This window comes from Dama dama, chromosome Y, assembly GCF_033118175.1.
Source record: "Dama dama isolate Ldn47 chromosome Y, ASM3311817v1, whole genome shotgun sequence".
NCBI lineage: Eukaryota > Metazoa > Chordata > Mammalia > Artiodactyla > Cervidae > Dama > Dama dama.
The window spans coordinates 14,548,448-14,565,591 of record NC_083715.1 but is presented as its reverse complement, the minus strand read 5'-3'; the positions used below and the strand labels follow the sequence as shown (position 1 = coordinate 14,565,591).

Below are 17,144 nucleotides of genomic sequence, written 5' to 3'. Positions count from 1 at the left end.
GTTGGGCTGATCTCCGTGCACACTCTCCTGGACTCTCCGGAACCCCATTCTTCAGCATCAGGTCACCTGCCACGGACCAGGCCCCACTTCCATACCATTCTGCTCTCACTGAGCCCCAGAGGGCTAGGGACCACACCAGGTTACCTCATCCTCGTCGCCATTGCCCTCCACTTGCTGTGCTATTATGTCCGGTCCCTTCACATCTGCCCCAGCTCGGGGTGACAGCCATATACCCGAGGAGCGTGAGAGGCGGCCAGAGGAAGGCAGGAGTTCCCCAGAACTCTGGATCTTCTTAGCTGGGAGCCCGGGTGCTCAGGGGGCAGTGGCCAGGGGGCCTGCCGTCGCGATGCCGTGCACGGCTGGGACTTTGCAGCCACCATGTGGCACAGCAGGTGAAGAGGTCACCCTCTATGTGGTGGAGGTGGTGGAGGACAGTGGGGGGGCCCTGGTGGACAGAGACAAGGCTCGATAGGGCGGGTGTGCCAGCTGCTGGCGGAAGATGTCATGTAAGAGGTGGAGGTTGTGACAGATGAGGAGCGGGATCAGGGGTCCTCCCAGGAGCTGGAGGAGAAGACGCTGGAGGAGCAGGGCCAGAAATGACCTGGAGACTCAAGTGAGCGGCCGGTGCCAAATGTACTACAGACATTGATTGCCCTGCAGTTGGAAGTGAGCTCCCTGCATGAGGAAAACCGCTGGGCCTCCTTTCGCTTCATGCGCATGAACCATCTGAGGAGGAAGTGTCACTTGTCTTGGAAAAGCGCCATGCTCCATGGTATACCTGGCTTCTGAGCCAAAGCTGTATCCTTCCTATTGCTCCTAGGTGTTTGCCTGTCAGGAAGAGGAGGAGGAAGTGGAGCAGAAGCAGGAGCATTTGCAGGAGTGGGGGGTGCGGGTGTGTGGCGAGGGCACAGGAAGGGTGCTGCAGACCGCTGACGGAAGTGTGGTCCTGGGCATTGGCAGGTTCCAAAGGCACAGCTGTGTTGTATCTGGACAGAGACACACCTGTAAGTGTCACAGCCATTACTCGGGGTTTCCCCTTCAGGCCTGCATCTGAGGAGGTCAGTACCCAGGACCTCTAGTTCAGGATGACCAGAGAGAGTACACTAGAGCAGCAACTGCAGACATTTATTGCTGTAAATGTGGATGATCCCCGGAAATAGCTGAGACATGGAAGTCTTGCACACACACACACACACACACACACACACACACAAAGAAATATATACACATTCAGATACACATAGAAACACACAGACATCCTGATTTCTTTCAGATATGGTAGTCACAAGGACTGCAAGTCCTAACCATGTTACCTGTGACATGCCACTAGCCAGCAAACACGGGCCAGGAGGCGGGTGGGAGAGGTGAGAAATAGCCCCTGCTTTTGGGTTGCAGACCACCTGAGCTGCAGAACAGCAGAGGGAACCCAGACGTACGAACAGGTGAGATGGTATTGTTCTGGCTGAAGTTCGAGTCCCCGTTTGGGAAAGAAGACTCCTCGAAACAATGAAACTCACAACAGGGGAATTTATTACTGACTCGAGCCAGGGCCTCCCGCCCTCACCAGGTGTGTGAGGATGAAAGGCCCTGAGCCCCAGTTCTCTCGGGTATTTATTAGGTCAAAAAAATCAGCAGGTAGTTTGCACAATCGGATTGTTTACACAGTGGGTATTTGGCGTAAGCAGATTGGTTACACAGTTGCAAGGTAATTTTTGTTGGCCCAACGTGGGGCTTTCAGCTTTCCCCTGATAGGTTCCCTTTTTTCTGGCTAGGCATATGTTGATTGGTTGGCTCCAGGAGGCCTGATAATTATGTTACCCCGGGAAACCAGGCCTACTCCTAATGTAGGCTGCCTGCCATGGCATTAGCTGTGACAGCCTGACATTTCCCCCCTGTCTTTTGTTTAAGTAGAGGAATCTTCCTTTTCTCCATGTGAAAATGACTGATATTGTCTCAATACCTTAATTTGGATGGTATTTAAGTGCTCCCTAATAAATTAGACCAGGTGGTTTAAAATGCATGGACCAAAGGTCAGTAACAATATTAATATTATGAGTGGACCCAGGAGGGTGGAAATCAAATTGGTCAACCAGGGGGAGTGATGAAACCAAGGTTCAAAGCAGCCTTGTTGGGCTTTTCATTCTCGCTTTTGCTGGGCTAATCCCTCTCTTAATTTCTGGAGAGATTTTTGTACCACCCCTGAATGGTCGATATAGAAACAGCATTTTTTTTTTTTTCCCAGTGCTGCACATAATCTTACTTGTTGCAGAATCAACAAATCTAAACCTCTCCTATTCTGTAACACTACTTCAGCCAAGGAGCTCAAGGATTCTTGGAGGTGTGAAATGGACTGTTTCCGTGGTTTTGCTAACCCAAGTGGTGCAATAAAAAGAGTCAACTCCCCCACATTTTTTAATTTGGTTCTGATCCCTTCTTTCTCCCAGGCAGACATAGACAGGCACCTGTTCATAGTACTGTGGGCATTTTCACTCACAGTTACGGGTGAACAGACGGAAAGAGCCATGGGCAAAGAACTTGGACAGTTGGTGGGGACCAAACCCATTACTGTCAGCAGCCAGCACGCACAAATCAAAGGACAGTACTGGCCACCATGTCCCTTTGGGGGCCACGTTGGAGCTCGAATTAAGCATTTCTCCAGTCTCAGGATTGTAGATCACCCAAGTCACGTTAGCTAGCTGATGGGTGTTGTGGCTGGTTGCTCCTGGGCTGATGAAAACTGTTATCAGCAGGAGAGTTAAGAGGGCTCCTGTCGTACGAGTTTTCAAAGGATTTGGTGGGTGAGGTCTTGCCTCCCATTCTGCTTGTGCCTTTTTCTGTTCTTCCAGGGTGGCTTGCCACACATGATTGCAGTGAATGAAAGGCCCGATCCTGTCAACCTTAACAGCAGTAGGAATGGTAAGGAGAACAACATAAGGGCCTTTTCATCTAGGTTCTAATGCTTTAGATTGGTGTCGTTTTACGCAAACCCAATCACCCGGGCCAATATTATGTGAAGGGATGTTCCCCTTGCTTGGACCCTTGTGTATCTCTCAAATTAACTTCCAAACATGGCTATGCATCTTACTTAATGCCATCAGTGATTGCTGGAATTGTCCTAAGGTAGGGGGTGGTAGGCATTTTCCCTCGAATATAGGACACACAGGAAGGGGTCTTCCATACAGAATCTCAAAAGGGGTAAGATTCAGCTTATAAGGGGTGTTACATGCTCGAAAGAGCACAAAGGGAAGGAGGGCCACCCAGTCCCCGCCAGTCTCTTTTGCCAATTTTGTCAAAGTTTCTTTTAGGGTCCAATTCATTAGTTCAAACTGTCCTGAGATCTGGGGATTATATTCACAATGTAACTTCTATTTTGTCCCCAGAGCTTGGGCCAGCCCTTGTACAATCTGGCTCACAAAGGCAGGTCCATTATCTGAGCTCATAGTCACTGGCAGCCCGTACCTAGGCATTATCTACTCTAAGATCTTCTTAGCAACCACTGTTGCTGTCTCTCCCTTAGTGGGGAAAGCTTCTACCTACCCCGAGAAGGTATCTACCAGAACCAACAGATAGCGATACCTGTACTTGCCTGGCCTTATCTCAGTGAAATCTAACTCCCAGTGTTCCCCTGGCTCTTCCCCTCGGTATCTCATTCCAGTGTGTTGCCTTTTGCCTGTCCTCATCAGCTGGCATGCTTTGCAAGCCTGGATTGTCTCTTGTAGAGTTGCATTTTGTCGAGGGAACCTCAGGCAGGCCGTCTGGAGAAGAGTCAAGCTCTTTTTCTCTCTCAAATGTGTAGTAGTGTGTCGGTGTTCACATAGGTGACAACTCAGGATCGCAGGCAATATCAGGTTGTTGTTTTGATCTCGGTACCATCTATCTTTGTCATCCTTTTGGAGGGTGGTATCCTCGTTGATCCAAACGAGGTCAAGGAGAGAATAGTCGGGGACTGGCGGCAGAGTCCCCGTACCAGGAGGTGGAATTCCCATGGCTAATATGGGGACAGTGTAGTCCCGGCTGAGTGCTTTTAGTAGGGCCCATCTGAGTGTCTGGAAAGCCTGTTTCATTGGCTCAGTCCAAGTCCAGTTTAGGGTCTCTTTACTTTTCTCATATAAGGGCTGAGCCTTTTCAGCAAACCCCATGATCCACAGTCTACAATATCCAACAGTCCCCAAAAGCTCTCTCACCTGGTGGGGGGTCTTGGGCTCTGGTATCTGCAGTTTTGTTTCCTTCATGGCCTGAGTTAGCCACCTTTGCCCCTGCCTGACCTTATACCCCAAATAGGTGACCTCTTGCCAGGATATTTGTGCCTTCTTTGATCGAGCACAATATCCCAAAGTGCCTAGAGTCTGTAAGAGGTCACCAGTGGCACGGCTGCATGCCTCCTCTGTGGTTCCAGCCAACATAAGGTCATCCACATAGTGCAGCAGGATGACCTCTGGGTGGCGAGTCCGATATTCATAGAGGTCCTCACTCAAAGCCTCATTAAACAAGGTAGGGGAGTTTCTGAACCCGTGTGGGAGGCGGGTCCAAGTTAGTTGTACTGCCGGTTGGCCTTCCCCCTCAGTCCACTCAAAGGCAAATATCTCCTGGCTCTGGGCCGCCAGGGGTAGGCTGAAAAAAGCATCTTGTAAGTCCAACACATTGTACCAAGTGTACTCAGGCAGCAGACTGCTCAGGAAGGTGTACAGTAGTGTGTATGTCACTCACCCGCTTCTTGACTTCTCGTAGGTCCTGGACAGGTTTGTAATCTGTACTCCCTGGCTTCTTCACCGGTAGTAAGGGGGTGTTCTAAGGGGATTGGCACCGCTTGAGAATTCCAGCATCCATGAGCCGTCGAATGTGGGGAGTGATCCCCCGCCGAGCCTCCTGGCTCATAAGGTATTGCCTCACCCTCACAGGAGTTGCCTCGGCTTTTAGTTCGATGATGACCAGATGTCTCTGTTTATCCAGTCCCATTCCTGCTGTTTCTGCCCATGCCAACGGGTATTTGTGGGCCCACGGTTGTATATCTGGTGCTATAACCTCTGAGGGCTTAGGCGCAAAAAGTCTATATTCATCTCTTAAAGCTAGGGATAAGACGTGTATCGGCTGTCCAAGTCCATCCGTGACTGGCATTCCCCCAGGGTCAAAATGGATCTGAGCATTAACTTTAGTCAACAAGTCCCGTCCAAGTAGAGGGGCTGGGCATTCTGGTATCACCAAAAATGAATGGGACACCTGATGGGTCCCCAGATTTACTTTTCGTTCTGTGGTCCAACGATATTTTTTTGTCCCCATGGCTCCCTGCACCAAGCTGGTTTTCTTAGACATTGGTCCCAGTTTTTGACTTAAAACAGAGTGTTGGGCACTAGTGTCCACCATGAAGCCAAAGCATTTCCCCTCCACATGTATGGTTACCGAGGACTTGGAGAGGGGTGCAAGTCTTGACTCCCCTAGTCACTGTCTTCTCCCGCATATAGAAATCAAGTTCCAGGGGAAATTCTCTCTCTCTGGGTTGTTCTTCTCTTCAGGTCCCTCTTAGGGCACTCCTTTCTCCAGTGCCCCCGTTCTTTGCAGTAAGCGCACTGATCTTTCTTTAGGGCCTGCCTTTTTGGTCTCTCTGTTTCTCTCGTTTGGGGGCCTCGAGGCTCCCTCAATTCTGTTCCAGCCTTCATCTCCACAAAACGAATCTTGGCTAGCTATCTCTGGTACTTCCGGTTTTCCTTCACCTTATGTTCCCTATCTTTTTTCCTGATCTTTTCAGCTAGTTCCATTTCCTCCCGACGAAGTCGTTCCTCCCTTTCTTCTGGGGTCTCCCAATATTAAATACCCTTTCAGCTGCTTTCAGTAAGTCTTGTATTGTCTGTTCTCTTAATCCCTCTATCTTTTGCTATTTCCTCTTAATATCAGGGGCTGCCTCATTCACAAACGCTAGTAGAACTGCAGCACATGATTCCTCAGCCTGGGGTTCCATGGGTGTATATTGCCTAAAGGCTTCCATTAGCCTCTCTAGGAAGGCTGACGAGCTCTCAGTGGGCTATTGCCTTGCTAAATTTACCTTTGCCAAATTTGTCGGCTTCCTAGCTGTGGCCCGCAGGCCAGCCATTAGAGTCTGGTCGTACACTTGGAGACACTCCCTACCTTCCACTCGCTCAAAATCCCAGTTAGGCTGCAACAGAGGAAACCCCTCGTCCACGAGATGAGGCTGGGCGTTTGGTCTCCCGTCAAACCCCGGGACCCGTTTCTGTGCATCTGCCAGAATTTGCTCCCGTTCCTCCGTGGTGAAGAGCAACTGCAACAGCTGTTGGCAAACATCCCAGGTGGGGTTATGAGTGAAAAAAATGGGAAAAGGGCCAGTACTGATAGGTTCACTCTCTGCCCGGGTTGGCTGGTCCCACCCAGACGGGGAGTGCCTGTACAGTAGATGAAAGTAACTCTGGGTCCCCATGATCTTACTTACCCCTATTTCTTCAATTTCTTTTCCTCTGGGATCGGGAATCCCTTGTCCCTTCTGATTTATCCGGGGGGGGGGGGGGGGGCTCCTTTCCCCAGGCGCACCTGCAACGGAGGAGGGGCATATGGCGGGGCCTAATTTCCGTCTCCAATTCAAACAGGTTCTGGTCTGAGGATTCCTGCAAGACTGGTTTTGGGCCCTTATTCTTCTTGGCTTCCTCTGAGGGAGTGGGAGTTTCCATAACCAGGGCCTGTACATTAGGAGAATCAGGGAGTTTGTCAACAAAAGTTTGTAACCATTTGAGCAGATCTTTTACTAGATCTTGTCAGACCATAACATATGGGAATTGGCTCGGGTGGCCCCAGGGATCAGGAGCCATAACTTTTTCTTTTTCACCACCCGAATAATAGAAGGTTGAAAAGTTTCTTCTGGAGGCCATCCAACCTCGAATGTGGGTCTCTCTGCAGAGCAAAAGGTTATTAATTTACTCTTTGTAACCAGTAGTGACAGATCATATGCTCTAGCCCTGACATCCGAGAAATGATCAGTCATGAGAGAGAGTGGGGTGGATTATCCTTGCCCCATAGTGAGAGTCAGAAGAAAGTCACCGAGAATTACCACCAATAATTCCTATCAGGAGCAGTGGTGGCCAGGAGATTGGGCTTGTGGTATGCTTCGTGGAACTATTTGAGTGTCTTAGTTGTTGCACGGAAGTTTTCTTGCTACGGGTGGGCACCCTAAGTGTTTCTAGCCCGTTCTATGACCCCCTTATCCTTTCACGGAAGTCTTCCAGTGGCAGGCGCCCTGTCAGCTCTTAAGTGCCTGTCCCGTGCCCACACAGCCGGGTTTTTATTTGGCCAGATTCTCGGTTTAGAATACGAGAAAAAAGAAGGGAGTTTCACCCTCTCGGGCTCCCGTTACTGGGGCTGACTTGTTGGGAGGCCTTCAGAATCTGCCAGGGAGTAGCCCTGACCGGGACACGTCAGTTGCCCCAACTGTCTGCCTGTTCACTGAAACTCCCAGAAACAGGAATGAGGCTCCAAGGCCTTATAGGAAGAAGTAGACAATGACACACCAGAGAACAAGACAGGAGACAATGCGGGCAGTTATACAGAAAAACACACAGACAGACATACATCGGCTGACAACACAGACCCTCTGGAACAAGGGTCACCTTACCGTATGGTGTCCACTGTTCCCCAGGTTCGGGCTTAAGAGTGGCGGTCTCCTTCCTGCAGAGCTGGCTGCCTCCCAGCGTGCTCACTGTCCTCGGCCTCACGCCAGCCATAACGACCAGTCTGTTCCCTCATGGAAAGCTTTCCTTAACACTAGACACCTTCCCGCTTCACAGCAGGGCCTCGGCTTTATGCTGGTCTTTTCTAAACCTGCCTGAGCACCGGTGCTATTCCCTATCTTTTTTCCCCTTTGTTCCAAAGAGCATTCTTCCCTGGTCAAGGGATCCCTGATGAGCCCCCAAATGTTCTGCCTGTAGTCCGAGTCCACAGTCGGGAAAGAAGACTACTCGAAACAATGCAACTCGCAACAGGGGAATTTATTACTGACTCGAGCCAGGGCCTCCCGCCCTCAACAGGTGTGTGAGGATGAAAGGCCCCGAGCCCCAGTTTTCTCGGGTATATATTAGGTCAAAATAAGCAGCAGGTAGTTGGTGCAATCAGATTGGTTACACAGTGGGTAGTTGGTGTAAGCGGATTGGATACACAGTTGCAAGGAAATTTTCGTTGGGCCAAAGTGGGGCTTTCAGCTTTCCCCTCATAAGTTCCCTTTTTTCTGGCTAGGCGTATGTTGACTGGCTGGCTCCAGGAGGCCTGATAATTATGTTATCCCGGGAAGCCAGGCCTACTCCTAATCTAGGCTGCCTACCATGATGTTAGACATGACAGACTCACAGGTATGGCAGGGCCTGAAGGTGTGAGTTGTGTCTGGGCAAGTGCGAGTGCCCAGGATCCTTGCAGATGCCTGTTCCAGTGTCCTTCTCCAGGCCAGACTAGGGCTGTTGACCCTGGCTCTACTTGGCCCGGCATGTGGCCTGAACGTCTGCTTGACCCAAAGCAGATTATGAACCAGCCTCAAGTGTCAATCATAATCAGCACTCAGGATGATTTTCTTAGGTACATGATCGACTTCAAAGTCAGTGAGGGAGGCTGAGGATGGGTGGGTATGGCACTTGACAGGGAGGTGGGGGATGGTGTTATCCATGGGCCTGTACTGTGAGACTTGGCAGAGGCTTCATGGAGGCTGTTAAGGCCCTCCTGGGAGGCAAGCAGAGGCCCCTCAATGCTTGCACATTTTCCCTCCTCCCTGTGCCGGCAGGTGAAAGTGGGGAGCCATCCACGGTCCGGTGCAAGCTGATCTTCCCCTTTCGGGACAACCCGTTCTTCTGGAACACGGTGATTGTTAAGGAATATTACCTTCACATCACTGGTAAACATGGCTCCAAGGGTGGTGAGTGTGGGTACGCAAGGGGGCAAGGTTGGGGGTGTGGGTGGATGCTTCAGCTGCAACATCCGCCCCTGTCTTGCCTGTCTTTCTATGCGGTATAGGGCACGTCATTCCACACCACCCCACTGGTTCTGGGACTTTGAACGGGGAGCACACAGCTGCAGGCTGGACACCAAGAGCCTGAAATTTCTCAATTCGCTGTCAGGCCACAACTGGCCAGAATCGAACAGGATTGCTGAGGTGGGTTTGGTTTGGGCCTGTGTACAGTTGGCGATTGATGTTGGAGCTCTTGGCTTCTCACGGGAGGCTTAGGGGCCTGGTCAGCCCTGGGCTGACCTTGCTCTTATTGCCATCAGATCATTGGCCAGGACGTGTGGGACGATCCCCTGAAGTACTACCCCAGGGAGAAAATTTGTGCCATGAGAGGTAGCTGACAGAAACAAAGGTGGTGAGCGGGTCTGCAGGGGGTCCCTGATGGGACATCCGTGTAGAGGTTGGGGCACTGTTCTTTCCCAGATGGGGATCCTCAGGCTCATGCAAGCTGGCTGCGGAGCCTGGGTTTGGGTCTTGCACGTAGCAGGTGACGTACTGAGACCGGAGGCGTGGGGACTTGGTGTGGCCGTGAGTGAAGGAAGTCTCCCTCCAAGCAGCTGTGGTTGCAATGCCAGAATCCTCGGTGATTCTGCTCGAGGCAGGATGAATGACGTCTGTTTGTCAGAATCATCCTTCGGTCAATCGCACTATCCCCAGCCTTCTGCTGCTCAGAAAGTTTGAGATTATCTGGGTCCTTCCCTCCTGACACTGCTCCTGCGATAGCCTGTGACTGGAAGGGCGTCCTCTCTCGGCTGCCAGTGCACGTAGGTGCTGACTTTGGGGTCGTCTGTGAATTTCCACATCCACCACTCACCGTCTCACCACCACCACGCAGGCCGAGCTGGGACTGGCTTCAGGCCGGCTTGGGAAAATACGGAAGATCTGTGGGACGAGGTGAACAGGGGGCCCCAAGGCAAGGACATGTGCCTACTGATGCCATTTCCCACATTGCTTGGCATGGGCGTCTTCATCTACTGAGAGAGCTGTGTTCCCTGTTTGGGTTTGTGTCCCCATGCCGAGCATGGGTGTGTATATACATACTTGGTCTTGTGTCACCTGTGTTAATGTGGGTCTGTGTGTGTGTGTAAGTGTGTGTTTGGCTCAGGGCAGATGCACAGATGAAGGAGTTAGGAGAGGAACTGTCAAGGGACGTTAAGAGGAGGCATGAGGTGTCCTAGACATACGGTCGTTTGTAGACGTATCTCTACATTGATCCTGTCCAGGGTGGGAAAGAGGAAAGGATGGCCTGTGATAAATCAGAGCATGGCTCCCATGTGTGCAACTAGACCAACGAGGAAAACACGTTCACATTTTCTACCATGTTGTTTTTTGTATTTGGACCAGGTGGAGGGTTGGGTGGTCAGAAGATTTGCCCAGGGCAAATCAGGTGGCGTGGGGCTTTGAAACCACTGCCTGTGGACCCCTGAGTCTGCAGCAGAGTGGGCCAACTGATGGAAATATTGGATGTGGCTATGGCAGGACCCGTGGAAGTGAGGAGGCTAAGGTCCTGTAGAGAAGGGCAGAGACCCGGAGGAGGAGGAAGCACAGAGAGCCTGGTGCCCTGGAGCCTTGTTCCACACACGTGAGAAGGATACACAGGAGAAGTCCTGTGCTCATGCTGACCAGGATCAGCCCGTCAGGCAGTACGCTCCCTCCCGAAGGAGCACACACTGGCACGATCGAACAGTAAATGTCAGCTGTGCTGAGGTAGGCTGTCCATGCAAAACCCGAGGCATCCTAGCAGGCACAGGGTGTGAGCGTGGCATGCCACCAGGCACTTGCAACCTCCCTGACAGTGCAGAAAGGTGAGGAGGGCACATGTGTGCGGTGTACCTGTGTGTTTCTCTGCCGGTGTGTGCCTGTGAGGCAGGGAAGTGGGATGACGCAATGATGGTGGGCTGTCTGCTTCTCCCAAGGGACCTAGAAAAGTGGGAGACAAGGAGGGCCCTGGGGTTTGCACAGAGCCTGCTGGTTTTCCATGGTCCTGCCAAAAGATACCTTATGGTTCGTGCTGAACGCCCTGACGTGAATCCCATCCCTCCTCTGGGGTCTTGTCGCTGGCTGTAAGGCCAGAGTGTCAAAGCTGACAGTCTGATCTTGAGAGTGGATTCTGGCAGTCTCGCTGGAGCAGAACCTCCGATTTGGTCTTAGGGGATCTGCACCAGGCGACACTCAGAGGGACCCTACTTTTCAGGTGACCGTTTTCGATGTCCCTGGACACAGCTGGGGACTGCCTTCCGTGGCACATGGGCTAGGTAGGCAAGCAGGAATGCCTGTCTTTCCAGAGTCCTACCTGGGCCTAGTGAGAGTAACTGAAATAAATGCTTGGCATTTATCAAATGATTGAGGACTTGTAGGGGATCTAGCCCTCTGTGTGCACTTGAGGTAGAAATGGTGCTTTCTGCCCAAGAGGGGCATGAGCTGTGGGCCTAAAAGGGCCAGTTTCCCAGGGCATCATCCGTTCCGGGACTCCCTGTGTCTGGGGAGTAGTAAATTGAAGGGACTAGTTCTAGGGATGCCAGCTGCCCTTTCTGGTCTCAGATCCCATGCTTTTTATTGGTAGAGACCCTGTAGATGCATGTGCACCTTCTTCACGACATTGTATCAGTCCCAGGTCTGCCATGGTCTCTTGGGGCTGTTGGAGCCTTGGGCATCTCATTGGCCTTTTCCAGCTCTAGGGAGGGAGCGCTGGGGCCACAGGTAGACAGGTGCACACAGAAAGCTCCAGAGATATGGAGGACAGGGGCCCTCAGCCATAATGCTGTGGGCCCTGAGGGTTATAGGCATGTAATAGGGCACAGACTTGACAAGGCATGATGTAGAGACATGCACACTGTGAAAGCAGTTCTCAAAGTCAGCTGAGCCCAAAGGCCCTTGTTTTCTGGTTCCCTGAAGGAAAGCACAGGTATGGAATCATGCCAACATGACTGGTACTGTGAACCTGCCCAAGGTTATGTGAGAATGAGGAGCACAGGCAAAAGTCACTCAGCTGTCCACACCGAGCACTTCCAGGCCTGCCAGATGCTCAGCAGGTCTGTCCCTGTTATGAACAATGCCAAGATCTTGTTAACCTTGAGCACAAGTCACAGAGATAGAAGTGCAAGCTGACAGGATCAACGAGCAAGTGAAGAAAAATAACATGGGCAAATACTGCGGGGTTCTTACCGAAATCCATGTTTCTGGACAAGAAAGCCTGTACGTCTGCACATGTGTAAGCCTCCTCTCAGGGATGTGAGTGTGGAAATGTGGACATGTGTGCATATTCGTGCACAGAAGCGCCTACCAGTACACTTGTGAGGGTGAGCAGTCGGAAGACACTTAGCTAGGTGACGCAAGAAAGGACAGCCAAAACTTGAAGGGAACATAGACTATGGCCAGCAGAAGCAGTGAAGCCAGGGAATCATGCCCTATGATCTCACTGAGTTAGCAAGTTCTACATGGAAATAGACGCCTGCAGCCCGGACCTCTGGCAGAAAGAAGAGGCAGGAGGAAATAACCTGGGCATGATGGGTGAGTGCAAGAAGCCAAGACACAGATTGGGCTGCAGTCCCAGGCAAAGAAGCTGCGGTGGGTGAGCCAACAGCCCTTTGGTCAAACAGCTACGAGGGCCTTGGCATCCTTCTTAAGTGCTGGGCTTTCTTTCCATGTCCTGGCCAGTAGCATGAGCACCCTTTACCTTTTGTGTAAAGTTTTAGAGATGCAGCAGCACTGGAGCATAAGCACGTACTACCTGCAGAATCATCAAGTGTGAGACATCTTTCTTTGTACACTTTGCAGAACACAGATACCACGTATGAGGACTATAGGAAGGAATGGCCTAGGTTGATCGTCTTGCTGGTACCAGCCCCAAGGTTTGGGCCACCGGGTAGGCTGGGATGTGTTCTCACCTGGAGAACAGAATCTCTTTGAAAGGGCCTCGATAGGGTAAACAGGTCATCGTGCAGGCCTCTGGCACTGGTGTGTCGTGGAACTCATTGTGCTGGTGCCCTTAGCTTCTCACTGATTGGCATTTCAGCAACGTTCAGGTAGTTCCATCATGCCAGAAGACAGTGACCCGTTTTTCCCTCTGCACAAAGTGTGGCCGTGCTGCCAGAGTCCTGTGCAGCGTTTATGTCTGCCCAGCAAGGGAGGAAGGGTCCCTCTCCCCTTAAATGCTTCAGCCGTGATCACCCACGGTGTGCTTTCCAGTTTGAGAGAGCACTCTCCGACCCTGTGGCCCAGAACAGTCTCATCTGCCATGGGTACGCCTCACTGAAGAGGAGAAGGGCTTGCCTTCAATCAAAGGTTAAGCATCTCTTCTGAGCTCTGGTGTCCAGAGAATGGCAGAGGACCACATCACCACTTTGAGAGATGGAGACACACATACAGGCATTCCTGGTGCACACTTAGCAGGATTGCCAGAAAGAGTGATATGCGAGAAGCAGAGACAAAGAGACAAAGAGAGAGATTTCTGCCCTTTGGCTCTCGTGCCTCTGTACAGAGGAGGTCAAGTGTGGCAAACGTTGGGGTTTGTACACACTCCCCTACCATCCAGACAGCAGCAGGCTTCTGTCCCAGGGAGGAAAGTATCCAGGCATTTTGTGTCCCTGCCTATCCTTTAGTTATTCACGGAGAGTTCCCTGGGATGGGCGGTCCCATGGGACACAGCAGGGTGCTCTTTCGATTTCAGAGAGAGAACAAATGGCTTTAAACTCCAGAGGCCAATTCAATGCCAGCACCTGCAATAATGCCACATGCAATAGCCCTGCCCTCCCTGAGGCCGAGTGTGGCCACGTGGGGGCGCTGGAGCCCAGGAAGCGGGGAAGCCACCCTCTGGTCTAGGGGCCTTTCCCTCAGGGTGCCGCCCACTACCCTCTCTGCCATTTCTCTCGATTTGACCAAGCAGCCTGAGCCTGTCTCACAGCCTAGGGGTCCCGCGTGTTGGGCTGATCTCCGAGCACCCTCTCCTGGCCTCTCCGCAACCCCTTTCTTCAGCCTCAGGCCACCCGCCACACAGCAGGCCCCACCTCCTGACCATTCCACTCTCACCCCGCACCAAATAGCTAGCGAGACACACCCGGTTACCTCAGTCGGGGTGCCATTGTGCACGACTTGCTGTGTTATTATGTCCGGACCCTTCGCATCTGCCTCAGCTCGGGGTCATAGCCATGTCCCAGAGGAGTGTGAGAGGCGGCCAGAGGAAGGCAGGAGTGTCCAGGGACTCCGGGCCTTCTTAGCTGGGAGCCCGGGTGCTCAGGGGGCAGTGGCCAGGGGGCCTGCCATCGCAATGCCCTGCACGGCTGGGACTTTGCAGCCACCAGGTGGCACAGCAGGTGAAGAGGTAACCCATATGTGGTAGAGGTGGTGGAGGACAGCTGGGTTGCCCTCGTGGACAGAGACGAGGCGGGGATCCGGCGGGTGTGCCAGCTGCTGGTGGAAGATGTCATGGAGGATGTGGAGGTTGTGGCAGATGAGGAGCGGGATCAGGGGTCCTCCCAGGAGCTGAAGGAGAAGACGCTGGAGGAGCAGGGCCTAGAAAGACCTGGAGGTCCGAGTGAGCGGCCAGCGCCAAATGCACTACAGCAACTGACAGCCCTGCAGTTGGAAGTGAGCTCCCTGCATGAGGAAAACGGCCGGGCCTCCGTTCCGTTCATGCGCATGAACCATCTGAGGAGGAAGCGTCACTTGTCTCGGAAAAGTGCCATCCTCCAGGGCATCCCTGTCTACTGGGCCAAAGCTGTATCCTTCCTGCTGCAACTAGCTGTTTGCCTGTCAGGAAGAGGAGGAGGAAGTGGAGCAAAGACAGGAGCATGTGCAGGAGTGGAGGGTGCGGGTGTGTGTCGAGGGCACAGGAAGGGTGCAGCAGGCCGCTGACGGAAGTGTGGTCCTAGGTGTGGGCAGGTTCCAAAGGCACAGCCGAATAGTATCTGGTCAGAGCCACACCTGTAAGTGTCACAGCCATGACTCGTGGTTTCCCCTTCAGGCCTGCGCCTGAGGAGGATCAGTACCCACGGCCTCTAGGTCAGGATGACCAGAGAGAGTACACTGGAGCAGCAACTGCAGACATTTATTGTTGTAAATGTGAGTGATCCCCAGAAATAGCTGAGAAATGGGAGGCTCGCACACACACACACACACACACACACACATCCAGAGATACACACACATTCAGACACACATAGAAACACACACACACCCCGGTTTCTTTCAGATTTGGTAGTCCCAAGGACTGCAAGTCCTAATCATGTTACTAGTGACATGCCACTACCCAGCAAACATGGGCCAGGAAGCGGGCAGCAGAGGTGAGAAATCACCCCTGCTTTTGGGTTGCAGACCACCTGAGCTGCAAAACAGCACAGGGAATGCAGAGCCACGAGCATGTCTGATGGTATGGCAGGGCCTGAAGATGTGAGTCGTGGCCGGGCATCTTCGAGTTCCCAGGATCCTTGCAGATGCCTGTTCCAGTGTCCTTCTCCAGGCCAGACTATGGCTGTTGGCCTTGGCACTTCGTGGCCCGGCATGTGGCCTGAATGTCTCCTTGACACAAAGCAGACTATGAACCACCCTCAAGTTTCAATCATAATCAGCGCTCAGGATGAAGATTTTCTTAGGTACATGATCGACTTCAAGGTCAGTGAGGGAGGCTGAGGATGGGTGGGTATGGCACTTGACAGGGAGGTGGGTGATGGTATTATCCATGGACCTGTACTGTGAGACTTTGCAGAGGCGTCATGGAGGCTGTTAAGGCCCTCCTGGGAGGCAAGCAGAGGCCCCTCGATGCTTGCACCTTTTCCCTCCTCCCTGTGCCGGCAGGTGCAAGTGTGGAGTCATCCATGGTCCCGCTGCAAGCTGATCTTCTCCTTTCGGGACAACCTGTACTTCTGGAACACGGTGATTTTTAAGGAATATTTCCTTGACTTCACTGGTAAACATGGCTCCCAGGGTGGTGAGTGTGGGTACGCAAGGGGTTTGGGGTTGGTGGTGTGGGTGGATGCTTCAGCTGACACATCCGCCCCTACCTCCCCTGTCTTTCTACAGGGTATAGATCACATCGTTCCACACCAGTCCACTGATTCTGGGACTTTGAATGGGGAGCACCCAGCCGCAGGTTGGACACCAGGACACTGAATTTTCTCAATTGGCTGTCAGGGCACATCTGCCCAGAATCGAACAGGATTCCTGAGGTGCATTTGGTTTGGGTCTGCGTACAGTTGGCGATTCGTTTTGGTGTTCTTGGCTTCTCACGGGAGGGTTAGGGGCCTGGTTAGTTCCACGCTGACCTTACTCTTATTGCAATCAGTTCATTTGCCAGGACGTGTGGGGCGATCCCTTGACGTACTACCCCAAGGAGGAAATTTGTTCCTACGAGATGTAGCTGACAGAAACACAGGTGGTGAGGGGGTCTGCAGGGGGGCCCTGAGGGGTTATACGTGTAGAGGCTCGGGCACTGTCCTTTCCCAGATGGGGATCCTCAGGCCCATGCAAGCTGTCTGTGGAGCCTGGGTTTGGGTCATGCATGTAGCAAGTGACGTGCTGAGACTGGAGGCTTGAGGACTTGGTGTGACCGTGAGTGAAGGAAGTCTCCCTCCAAGCAGCTGTGGTTGCAATGCCAGAATCCTCGGTCACCCTGCTCGAGGCAGGGTGAATGACGTCTGTTTGTCAGAATCATCCTTTGGTCAATTGCGCTGTCCCCATCCTTCTGCTACTCAGAAAGTTTGAGATTGTCTGGGTCCTTGCCTCCCGCCACTGCCTCTGGGATAGCATATGACTGGAGGGTGTCTGCCCTGGTCTGCCTATGCACGTAGGTGCTGACTTTGGGGTAGTCTGTGAATTTCCACATCTACCACTCACCGTCTCATCAACACCACGCAGGCCACACTGGAACCAGCTTCAGACCCGCTTGGGAAAATATGGAAGAGCTGCGGGACAAGGTGGACAGGGGGCCCCAACGCAAGGACATGGTGCCTACTGATGCCATTTCGCACATTGCTGGGCACAGGTGCCTTCACCTACTGAGAGAGCTGTGTTCCCTGTTTGTGTTTGTGACCCCATGCCAAGCATGTATGTGTATATACACACGTGATCTTGTGTCATGTGTGTTAATGTGGGACTGTGTGTGTTTGTCTGTGTGTGTTTCTGGCTCAGGGCAGATGCAAAGATGAAGGTGTCAGGAGAGGAA

General features: G+C 52.4%; 1 pseudogene; it reads left to right on the top strand.

Moving 5' to 3' along the window:
• Positions 1-346: 346 nt before the first annotated feature.
• LOC133053643 (testis-specific Y-encoded protein 1-like) lies at positions 347-16,340 on the top strand (annotated as a pseudogene).
• The last annotated feature ends 804 nt before the right edge of the window (positions 16,341-17,144 follow it).